This window comes from Paralichthys olivaceus, chromosome 24, assembly GCF_024713975.1.
Source record: "Paralichthys olivaceus isolate ysfri-2021 chromosome 24, ASM2471397v2, whole genome shotgun sequence".
Lineage (NCBI taxonomy): Eukaryota > Metazoa > Chordata > Actinopteri > Pleuronectiformes > Paralichthyidae > Paralichthys > Paralichthys olivaceus.
In genome coordinates this window covers 4,446,402-4,459,377 of record NC_091116.1, presented here as the reverse complement: position 1 = coordinate 4,459,377, position 12,976 = coordinate 4,446,402, and positions in this window count along the sequence as shown.

The following is a 12,976-nucleotide window of genomic DNA, read 5'->3' as shown; positions in this document are numbered from 1 at the left end:
CTACTCTCTCTACCTCTACTCTCTCTACCTCTACTCTCTCTACTCTCTCTACCTCTACTCTGTCTACTCTCTCCACCTCTACTCTCTCTACCTCTACTCTCTCTACCTCTACTCTCTCTACCTCTACTCTCTCTACTCTCTCTAATCTCTCTACCTCTACTCTCTCTACTCTCTCTACCTCTACTCTCTCTACCTCTACTCTCTCTACTCTCTCTACCTCTACTCTCTCTACCTCTACTCTCTCTACTCTCTCTACCTCTACTCTCTTTACTCTCTCTACCTCTACTCTCTCTACTCTCTCTACCTCTACTCTGTCTACCCTCTCTACCCTCTCTACCCTCTCTACTCTCTCTACCTCTACTCTCTCTACTCTCTCTACTCTCTCTACCTCTACTCTCTCTACTCTCTCTACTCTCTCTACTCTCTCTACCTCTACTCTCTCTACTCTCTCTACCTCTACTCTCTCTACTCTCTCTACCTCTACTCTCTCGACTCTCTCTACTCTCTCTACCTCTACTTTCTCTACTCTCTCTACTCTCTCTACCTCTACTCTCTCTACTCTCTCTACCTCTACTCTCTCTACTCTACTCTCTCTACTCTCTCTACCTCTACTCTCTCTACCTCTACTCTCTCTACTCTCTGTACTCTCTCTACCTCTACTCTCTCTACCTCTACTCTCTCTACCTCTACTCTCTCTACCTCTACTCTCTCTACTCTCTCTACCTCTACTCTCTCTACTCTCTCTACCTCTACTCACTCTACTCCCTCTACCTCTACTCCCTCTACCTCTATTCACTCTACTCCCTCTACCTCTACTCACTCTACTCCCTCTACTCACTCTACCTCTACTCCCTCTACTCCCTCTACTCCCTCTACTCACTCTACTCCCTCTACCTCTACTCCCTCTACCTCTACTCACTCTACTCCCTCTACCTCTACTCACTCTACTCCCTCTACTCCCTCTACCTCTACTCACTCTACTCCCTCTACCTCTACTCACTCTACTCCCTCTACTCCCTCTACCTCTACTCACTCTACTCCCTCTACTCCCTCTACCTCTACTCCCTCTACCTCTACTCCCTCTACCTCTACTCCCTCTACCTCTACTCTCTCTACTCTCTCTACCTCTACTCTCTCTACTCTCTCTAACTCTACTCTCTCTACTCTCTCTACCTCTACTCTCTCTACTCTCTCTACCTCTACTCTCTCTACCTCTACTCTCTCTACCTCTACTCTCTCTATTCTCTCTACCTCTACTCTCTCTACCTCTACTCTCTCTACCTCTACTCTCTCTACTCTCTCCTCTCTCTACTCTCTCTACTCTCTCTACTCTCTCTACCTCTACTCTCTCTACTCTCTCTACCTCTACTCTCTCTACTCTCTCTACCTCTACTCTCTCTACCTCTACTCTCTCTACTCTCTCTACCTCTACTCTCTCTACCTCTACTCTCTCTACTCTCTCTACCTCTACTCTGTCTACTCTCTCCACCTCTACTCTCTCTACCTCTACTCTCTCTACCTCTACTCTCTCTACCTCTACTCTGTCTACTCTGTCTACCTCTACTCTCTCTACCTCTACTCTCTCTACTCTCTCTACCTCTACTCTCTCTACCTCTACTCTCTCTACTCTCTCTACTCTCTCTACCTCTACTCTCTCTACTCTACTCTCTCTACTCTACTCTCTCTACTCTCTCTACCTCTACTCTCTCTACCTCTACTCTCTCTACTCTCTCTACCTCTACTCTCTCTACTCTCTCTACCTCTACTCTCTCTAATCTCTGTACCTCTACTCTGTCTACCTCTACTCTCTCTACCTCTACTCTCTCTAATCTCTGTACCTCTACTCTGTCTACCTCTACTCTCTCTACTCTCTCTACCTCTACTCTCTCTACTCTCTCTACCTCTACTCTCTCTACTCTCTCTACCTCTACTCTCTCTACCTCTACTCTCTCTACTCTCTCTACCTCTACTCTCTCTACTCTCTCTACCTCTACTCTCTCTACTCTCTCTACTCTCTCTACCTCTACTCTCTCTACTCTCTCTACCTCTACTCTCTCTAATCTCTCTACCTCTACTCTCTCTACTCTCTCTACCTCTACTCTCTTTACTCTCTCTACCTCTACTCTCTCTACTCTCTCTACCTCTACTCTCTCTACTCTCTCTACCTCTACTCTCTTTACTCTCTCTACCTCTACTCTCTCTACTCTCTCTACCTCTACTCTGTCTACCCTCTCTACCCTCTCTACTCTCTCTACCTCTACTCTCTCTACCTCTACTCTCTCTACTCTCTCTACTCTCTCTACTCTCTCTACCTCTACTCTCTCTACTCTCTCTACCTCTACTCTCTCTACTCTCTCTACCTCTACTCTCTCGACTCTCTCTACCTCTACTTTCTCTACTCTCTCTACTCTCTCTACCTCTACTCTCTCTACTCTCTCTACCTCTACTCTCTCTACCTCTACTCTCTCTACTCTCTCTACCTCTACTCTCTCTACTCTCTCTACCTCTACTCTCTCTACCTCTACTCTCTCTACTCTCTCTACCTCTACTCTCTCTACTCTCTCTACCTCTACTCTCTCTACTCTCTCTACTCTCTCTACCTCTACTCTCTCTATTCTCTCTACTCTCTCTACTCTCTCTACCTCTACTCTCTCTACCTCTACTCTCTCTACTCTCTCTACCTCTACTCTCTCTACTCTCTCTACCTCTACTCTGTCTACCTCTACTCTCTCTACCTCTACTCTCTCTACTCTCTCTACTCTCTCTACTCTCTCTACCTCTACTTTCTCTACTCTCTCTACCTCTACTCTCTCTACTCTCTGTACCTCTACTCTCTCTACTCTACTCTCTCTACTCTCTACCTCTACTCTCTCTACTCTCTCTACCTCTACTCTCTCTACTCTCTCTACCTCTACTCTCTCTACCTCTACTCTCTCTACTCTCTCTACCTCTACTCTCTCTAATCTCTCTACCTCTACTCTCTCTACTCTCTCTACCTCTACTCTCTCTACCTCTACTCTCTCTACTCTCTCTACCTCTACTCTCTCTACCTCTACTCTCTCTACTCTCTCTACGTCTACTCTCTCTACCTCTACTCTCTCTACTCTCTCTACCTCTACTCTGTCTACCTCTACTCTCTCTACTTTCTCTACTCTCTCTACCTCTACTCTCTCTACTCTCTCTACCTCTACTCTCTCTACTCCCTCTACCTCTATTCACTCTACTCCCTCTACCTCTACTCACTCTACTCCCTCTACTCACTCTACCTCTACTCACTCTACTCCCTCTACTCCCTCTACCTCTACTCACTCTACTCCCTCTACCTCTACTCCCTCTACTCACTCTACTCCCTCTACCTCTACTCCCTCTACCTCTACTCACTCTACTCCCTCTCCCTCTACTCTCTCTACTCTCTCTACTCTCTCTACCTCTACTCTCTCTACTCTCTCTACCTCTACTCACTCTACTCCCTCTACCTCTACTCCCTCTACTCCCTCTACCTCTATTCACTCTACTCCCTCTACCTCTACTCACTCTACTCCCTCTACTCACTCTACCTCTACTCACTCTACTCCCTCTACTCCCTCTACCTCTACTCCCTCTACTCCCTCTACTCCCTCTACCTCTACTCACTCTACTCCCTCTACTCCCTCTACCTCTACTCCCTCTACTCACTCTACTCCCTCTACCTCTACTCCCTCTACTCACTCTACTCCCTCTACCTCTACTCCCTCTACTCCCTCTACCTCTACTCACTCTACTCCCTCTACTCCCTCTACCTCTACTCACTCTACTCCCTCTACCTCTACTCACTCTACTCCCTCTACCTCTACTCCCTCTACTCACTCTACTCCCTCTACTACCTCTACTCCCTCTACTCCCTCTACTCCCTCTACCTCTACTCCCTCTACCTCTACTCCCTCTACTTCTACTCTCTCTACCTCTACTCTCTCTACTCTCTCTACCTCTACTCTCTCTACTCTCTCTACTCTCTCTACCTCTACTCTCTCTACCTCTACTCTCTCTACTCTCTCTACCTCTACTCTCTCTACTCTCTCTACCTCTACTCTCTCTACTCTCTCTACCTCTACTCTGTCTACCTCTACTCTCTCTACCTCTACTCTCTCTACTCTCTCTACCTCTACTCTCTCTACCTCTACTCTCTCTACTCTCTCTACCTCTACTCTCTCTACCTCTACTCTCTCTACTCTCTCTACCTCTACTCTCTCTACTCTCTCTACCTCTACTCTCTCTACCTCTACTCTCTCTACCTCTACTCTCTCTACTCTCTCTACCTCTACTCTCTCTACTCTCTCTACCTCTACTCTCTCTACTCTCTCTACCTCTACTCTCTCTACCTCTACTCTCTCTACTCTCTCTACCTCTACTCTGTCTACTCTCTCCACCTCTACTCTCTCTACCTCTACTCTCTCTACCTCTACTCTCTCTACCTCTACTCTCTCTACTCTCTCTAATCTCTCTACCTCTACTCTCTCTACCTCTACTCTCTCTACTCTCTCTACCTCTACTCTCTCTACTCTCTCTACCTCTACTCTCTCTACTCTCTCTACCTCTACTCTCTTTACTCTCTCTACCTCTACTCTCTCTACTCTCTCTACCTCTACTCTGTCTACCCTCTCTACCCTCTCTACCCTCTCTACTCTCTCTACCTCTACTCTCTCTACTCTCTCTACTCTCTCTACCTCTACTCTCTCTACTCTCTCTACTCTCTCTACCTCTACTCTCTCTACTCTCTCTACCTCTACTCTCTCTACTCTCTCTACTCTCTCTACCTCTACTCTCTCGACTCTCTCTACTCTCTCTACCTCTACTTTCTCTACTCTCTCTACTCTCTCTACCTCTACTCTCTCTACTCTCTCTACCTCTACTCTCTCTACTCTACTCTCTCTACTCTCTCTACCTCTACTCTCTCTACCTCTACTCTCTCTACTCTCTGTACTCTCTCTACCTCTACTCTCTCTACCTCTACTCTCTCTACCTCTACTCTCTCTACCTCTACTCTCTCTACTCTCTCTACCTCTACTCTCTCTACTCTCTCTACCTCTACTCACTCTACTCCCTCTACCTCTACTCCCTCTACCTCTATTCACTCTACTCCCTCTACCTCTACTCACTCTACTCCCTCTACTCACTCTACCTCTACTCCCTCTACTCCCTCTACTCCCTCTACTCCCTCTACTCACTCTACTCCCTCTACCTCTACTCCCTCTACCTCTACTCACTCTACTCCCTCTACCTCTACTCACTCTACTCCCTCTACTCCCTCTACCTCTACTCACTCTACTCCCTCTACCTCTACTCACTCTACTCCCTCTACTCCCTCTACCTCTACTCACTCTACTCCCTCTACTCCCTCTACCTCTACTCCCTCTACCTCTACTCCCTCTACCTCTACTCCCTCTACCTCTACTCTCTCTACTCTCTCTACCTCTACTCTCTCTACTCTCTCTAACTCTACTCTCTCTACTCTCTCTACCTCTACTCTCTCTACTCTCTCTACCTCTACTCTCTCTACCTCTACTCTCTCTACCTCTACTCTCTCTATTCTCTCTACCTCTACTCTCTCTACCTCTACTCTCTCTACCTCTACTCTCTCTACTCTCTCCTCTCTCTACTCTCTCTACTCTCTCTACTCTCTCTACCTCTACTCTCTCTACTCTCTCTACCTCTACTCTCTCTACTCTCTCTACCTCTACTCTCTCTACCTCTACTCTCTCTACTCTCTCTACCTCTACTCTCTCTACCTCTACTCTCTCTACTCTCTCTACCTCTACTCTGTCTACTCTCTCCACCTCTACTCTCTCTACCTCTACTCTCTCTACCTCTACTCTCTCTACCTCTACTCTGTCTACTCTGTCTACCTCTACTCTCTCTACCTCTACTCTCTCTACTCTCTCTACCTCTACTCTCTCTACCTCTACTCTCTCTACTCTCTCTACTCTCTCTACCTCTACTCTCTCTACTCTACTCTCTCTACTCTACTCTCTCTACTCTCTCTACTCTCTCTACCTCTACTCTCTCTACCTCTACTCTCTCTACTCTCTCTACCTCTACTCTCTCTACTCTCTCTACCTCTACTCTCTCTAATCTCTGTACCTCTACTCTGTCTACCTCTACTCTCTCTACCTCTACTCTCTCTAATCTCTGTACCTCTACTCTGTCTACCTCTACTCTCTCTACTCTCTCTACCTCTACTCTCTCTACTCTCTCTACCTCTACTCTCTCTACTCTCTCTACCTCTACTCTCTCTACCTCTACTCTCTCTACTCTCTCTACCTCTACTCTCTCTACTCTCTCTACCTCTACTCTCTCTACTCTCTCTACTCTCTCTACCTCTACTCTCTCTACTCTCTCTACCTCTACTCTCTCTAATCTCTCTACCTCTACTCTCTCTACTCTCTCTACCTCTACTCTCTTTACTCTCTCTACCTCTACTCTCTCTACTCTCTCTACCTCTACTCTCTCTACTCTCTCTACCTCTACTCTCTTTACTCTCTCTACCTCTACTCTCTCTACTCTCTCTACCTCTACTCTGTCTACCCTCTCTACCCTCTCTACTCTCTCTACCTCTACTCTCTCTACCTCTACTCTCTCTACTCTCTCTACTCTCTCTACTCTCTCTACTCTCTCTACCTCTACTCTCTCTACTCTCTCTACCTCTACTCTCTCTACTCTCTCTACCTCTACTCTCTCGACTCTCTCTACTCTCTCTACCTCTACTTTCTCTACTCTCTCTACTCTCTCTACCTCTACTCTCTCTACTCTCTCTACCTCTACTCTCTCTACTCTACTCTCTCTACTCTCTCTACCTCTACTCTCTCTACTCTCTCTACCTCTACTCTCTCTACCTCTACTCTCTCTACTCTCTCTACCTCTACTCTCTCTAATCTCTCTACCTCTACTCTCTCTACTCTCTCTACCTCTACTCTCTCTACCTCTACTCTCTCTACTCTCTCTACGTCTACTCTCTCTACTCTCTCTACCTCTACTCTGTCTACCTCTACTCTCTCTACTTTCTCTACTCTCTCTACCTCTACTCTCTCTACTCTCTCTACCTCTACTCTCTCTACCTCTACTCTCTCTACTCTCTCTACTCTCTCTACCTCTACTCTCTCTACTCTCTCTACCTCTACTCACTCTACTCCCTCTACCTCTACTCCCTCTACCTCTATTCACTCTACTCCCTCTACCTCTACTCACTCTACTCCCTCTACTCACTCTACCTCTACTCCCTCTACTCCCTCTACCTCTACTCACTCTACTCCCTCTACCTCTACTCCCTCTACTCTCTCTACTCTCTCTACCTCTACTCACTCTAGTCCCTCTACTCCCTCTACTCCTACTCACTCTACTCCCTCTACTCACTCTACTCCCTCTACTCCCTCTACTCCCTCTACTCACTCTACTCCCTCTACCTCTACTCCCTCTACCTCTACTCCCTCTACTCCCTCTACCTCTACTCACTCTACTCCCTCTACCTCTACTCACTCTACTCCCTCTACTCCCTCTACCTCTACTCACTCTACTCCCTCTACTCCCTCTACCTCTACTCCCTCTACCTCTACTCCCTCTACCTCTACTCCCTCTACTTCTACTCTCTCTACCTCTACTCTCTCTACTCTCTCTACCTCTACTCCCTCTACTCACTCTACCTCTACTCTCTCTACCTCTACTCTCTCTACTCTCTCTACCTCTACTCTCTCTACCTCTACTCTCTCTACTCTCTCTACCTCTACTCTCTCTACTCTACTCTCTCTACTCTCTCTACCTCTACTCTCTCTACCTCTACTCTCTCTACTCTCTCTACCTCTACTCTCTCTACTCTCTCTACCTCTACTCTCTCTACTCTCTCTACCTCTACTCTCTCTAATCTCTGTACCTCTACTCTGTCTACCTCTACTCTCTCTACCTCTACTCTCTCTACTCTCTCTACCTCTACTCTCTCTACTCTACTCTACTCTCTCTACTCTCTCTACCTCTACTCTCTCTACTCTCTCTACTCTCTCTACCTCTACTCTCTCTACTCTCTCTACCTCTACTCTCTCTACTCTCTCTACCTCTACTCTCTCGACTCTCTCTACTCTCTCTACCTCTACTTTCTCTACTCTCTCTACTCTCTCTACCTCTACTCTCTCTACTCTACTCTCTCTACTCTCTCTACCTCTACTCTCTCTACTCTCTCTACCTCTACTCTCTCTACCTCTACTATCTCTACTCTCTGTACTCTCTCTACCTCTACTCTCTCTACCTCTACTCTCTCTACTCTCTCTACCTCTACTCTCTCTAATCTCTCTACCTCTACTCTCTCTACCTCTACTCTCTCTACGTCTACTCTCTCTACCCTCTCTACCTCTACTCTCTCTACTCTCTCTACCTCTACTCTCTCTACCTCTACTCTCTCTACCTCTACTCTCTCTACTCTCTCTACCTCTACTCTCTCTACTCTCTACCTCTACTCACTCTACTCTCTCTACCTCTACTCTCTCTACCTCTACTCTCTCTACCTCTACTCTCTCTACTCTCTCTACCTCTACTCTCTCTACTCCCTCTACCTCTATTCACTCTACTCCCTCTACCTCTACTCACTCTACTCCCTCTACTCACTCTACCTCTACTCCCTCTACTCCCTCTACCTCTACTCACTCTACTCCCTCTACCTCTACTCCCTCTACTCCCTCTACTCACTCTACTCCCTCTACTCCCTCTACCTCTACTTCCCTCTACCTCTACTCACTCTACTCCCTCTACCTCTACTCACTCTACTCCCTCTACTCCCTCTACCTCTACTCACTCTACTCCCTCTACCTCTACTCACTCTACTCCCTCTACTCCTCTACCTCTACTCACTCTACTCCCTCTACTCCCTCTACCCTCTACTCCCCTCTACCTCTACTCCCTCTACCTCTACTCCCTCTACTTCTACTCTCTCTACCTCTACTCTCTCTACTCTCTCTACCTCTACTCCCTCTACTCACTCTACCTCTACTCTCTCTACCTCTACTCTCTCTACTCTCTCTACCTCTACTCTCTCTACCTCTACTCTGTCTACTCTCTCTACCTCTACTCTGTCTACCTCTACTCTCTCTACCTCTACTCTCTGTACTCTCTCTACCTCTACTCTCTCTACTCTCTCTACCCTCTACTCTCTCGACTCTCTCTACTCTCTCTACCTCTACTTTCTCTACTCTCTACTCTCTCTACTCTACTCTCTCTACTCTCTCTACCTCTACTCTCTCTACTCTCTCTACTCTACTCTCTCTACCTCTACTCTCTCTACTCTCTCTACCTCTACTCTCTCTACTCTCTCTACCTCTACTCTCTCTACCTCTACTCTCTTTACTCTCTCTACCTCTACTCTCTCTACTCTCTCTACCTCTACTCTGTCTACCCTCTCTACCCTCTCTACTCTGTCTACCTCTACTCTCTCTACTCTCTCTACTCTCTCTACCTCTACTCTCTCTACCTCTACTCTCTCTACTCTCTCTACTCTCTCTACCTCTACTCTCTCTACTCTCTCTACCTCTACTCTCTCTACTCTCTCTACCTCTACTCTCTCTACTCTCTCTACCTCTACTCTCTCTACTCTACTCTCTCTACTCTCTCTACCTCTACTCTCTCTACTCTCTCTACCTCTACTCTCTCTACCTCTACTATCTCTACTCTCTCTACCTCTACTCTCTCTAATCTCTCTACCTCTACTCTCTCTACCTCTACTCTCTCTACCTCTACTCTCTCTACTCTCTCTAACGTCTACTCTCTCTACTCTCTCTACTCTCTCTACCTCTACTCTCTCTACTCTCTCTACTCCCTCTACCTCTACTCACTCTACTCCCTCTACCTCTACTCCCTCTACTCCCTCTACTCACTCTACTCCCTCTACTCCCTCTACTCACTCTACTCCCTCTACCTCTACTCCCTCTACCTCTACTCACTCTACTCCCTCTACCTCTACTCACTCTACTCCCTCTACTCCCTCTACCTCTACTCACTCTACTCCCTCTACCTCTACTCACTCTACTCCCTCTACTCCCTCTACCTCTACTCACTCTACTCCCTCTACTCCCTCTACCTCTACTCCCTCTACCTCTACTCCCTCTACCTCTACTCCCTCTACTTCTACTCTCTCTACCTCTACTCTCTCTACTCTCTCTACCTCTACTCCCTCTACTCACTCTACCTCTACTCTCTCTACCTCTACTCTCTCTACTCTCTCTACCTCTACTCTCTCTACCTCTACTCTGTCTACTCTCTCTACCTCTACTCTGTCTACCTCTACTCTCTCTACCTCTACTCTCTCTACTCTCTCTACCTCTACTCTCTCTACTCTCTCTACTCTCTCTACCTCTACTCTCTCGACTCTCTCTACTCTCTCTACCTCTACTTCTCTACTCTCTCTACTCTCTCTACCTCTACTCTCTCTACTCTACTCTCTCTACTCTCTCTACCTCTACTCTCTCTACTCTCTCTACTCTACTCTCTCTACCTCTACTCTCTCTACTCTCTCTACCTCTACTCTCTCTAATCTCTCTACCTCTACTCTCTCTACCTCTACTCTCTTTACTCTCTCTACCTCTACTCTCTCTACTCTCTCTACCTCTACCTGTCTACCCTCTCTACCCTCTCTACTCTCTCTACTCTCTCTACTCTCTCTACCTCTACCTCTCTCTACCTCTACTCTCTCTACTCTCTCTACTCTCTCTACCTCTACTCTCTCTACTCTCTCTACCTCTACTCTCTCTACTCTCTCTACCTCTACTCTCTCGACTCTCTCTACTCTCTCTACCTCTACTTTCTCTACTCTCTCTACTCTCTCTACCTCTACTCTCTCTACTCTCTCTACCTCTACTCTCTCTACTCTACTCTCTCTACTCTCTCTACCTCTACTCTCTCTACTCTCTCTACCTCTACTCTCTCTACCTCTACTATCTCTACTCTCTCTACCTCTACTCTCTCTAATCTCTCTACCTCTACTCTCTCTACCTCTACTCTCTCTACCTCTACTCTCTCTACTCTCTCTACGTCTACTCTCTCTACTCTCTCTACCTCTACTCTCTCTACTCTCTCTACCTCTGCTCTCTCTACCTCTACTCTCTCTACTCTCTCTACCTCTACTCTCTCTACTCTCTCTACCTCTACTCACTCTACTCCCTCTACCTCTACTCCCTCTACCTCTACTCCCTCTACCTCTATTCACTCTACTCTCTATACCTCTACTCTCTCTACTCTCTCTACCTCTACTCACTCTACTCCCTCTACCTCTACTCCCTCTACCTCTATTCACTCTACTCCCTCTACCTCTACTCACTCTACTCCCTCTACTCACTCTACCTCTACTCCCTCTACTCCCTCTACTCCCTCTACCTCTACTCACTCTACTCCCTCTACCTCTACTCCCTCTACTCCCTCTACTCACTCTACTCCCTCTACTCCCTCTACTCACTCTACTCCCTCTACCTCTACTCACTCTACTCCCTCTACCTCTACTCACTCTACTCCCTCTACCTCTACTCACTCTACTCCCTCTACTCCCTCTACCTCTACTCACTCTACTCCCTCTACCTCTACTCACTCTACTCCCTCTACTCCCTCTACCTCTACTCACTCTACTCCCTCTACCTCTACTCACTCTACTCCCTCTACTCCCTCTACCTCTACTCACTCTACTCCCTCTACCTCTACTCCCTCTACCTCTACTCCCTCTACCTCTACTCCCTCTACTTCTACTCTCTCTACCTCTACTCTCTCTACTCTCTCTACCTCTACTCCCTCTACTCTCTCTACCTCTACTCTCTCTACTCTCTCTACCTCTACTCTCTCGACTCTCTCTACTCTCTCTACCTCTACTTTCTCTACTCTCTCTACTCTCTCTACCTCTACTCTCTCTACTCTACTCTCTCTACTCTCTCTACCTCTACTCTCTCTACTCTCTCTACTCTACTCTCTCTACCTCTACTCTCTCTACCTCTATTCACTCTACTCCCTCTACCTCTACTCACTCTACTCCCTCTACTCACTCTACCTCTACTCCCTCTACTCCCTCTACTCCCTCTACCTCTACTCACTCTACTCCCTCTACCTCTACTCCCTCTACTCCCTCTACTCACTCTACTCCCTCTACTCCCTCTACTCACTCTACTCCCTCTACCTCTACTCCCTCTACCTCTACTCACTCTACTCCCTCTACTCCCTCTACCTCTACTCACTCTACTCCCTCTACCTCTACTCACTCTACTCCCTCTACTCCCTCTACCTCTACTCACTCTACTCCCTCTACTCCCTCTACCTCTACTCCCTCTACCTCTACTCCCTCTACCTCTACTCCCTCTACTTCTACTCTCTCTACCTCTACTCTCTCTACTCTCTCTACCTCTACTCCCTCTACTCACTCTACCTCTACTCTCTCTACCTCTACTCTCTCTACTCTCTCTACCTCTACTCTCTCTACTCTCTCTACCTCTACTCTCTCTACCTCTACTCTGTCTACTCTCTCTACCTCTACTCTGTCTACCTCTACTCTCTCTACCTCTACTCTCTCTACTCTCTCTACCTCTACTCTCTCTACTCTCTCTACCTCTACTCTCTCGACTCTCTCTACTCTCTCTACCTCTACTTTCTCTACTCTCTCTACTCTCTCTACTCTACTCTCTCTACTCTCTCTACCTCTACTCTCTCTACTCTCTCTACTCTACTCTCTCTACCTCTACTCTCTCTACTCTCTCTACCTCTACTCTCTCTACTCTCTCTACCTCTACTCTCTCTAATCTCTCTACCTCTACTCTCTCTACCTCTACTCTCTTTACTCTCTCTACCTCTACTCTCTCTACTCTCTCTACCTCTACTCTGTCTACCCTCTCTACTCTCTCTACCTCTACTCTCTCTACTCTCTCTACTCTCTCTACCTCTACTCTCTCTACCTCTACTCTCTCTACTCTCTCTACCTCTACTCTCTCTACTC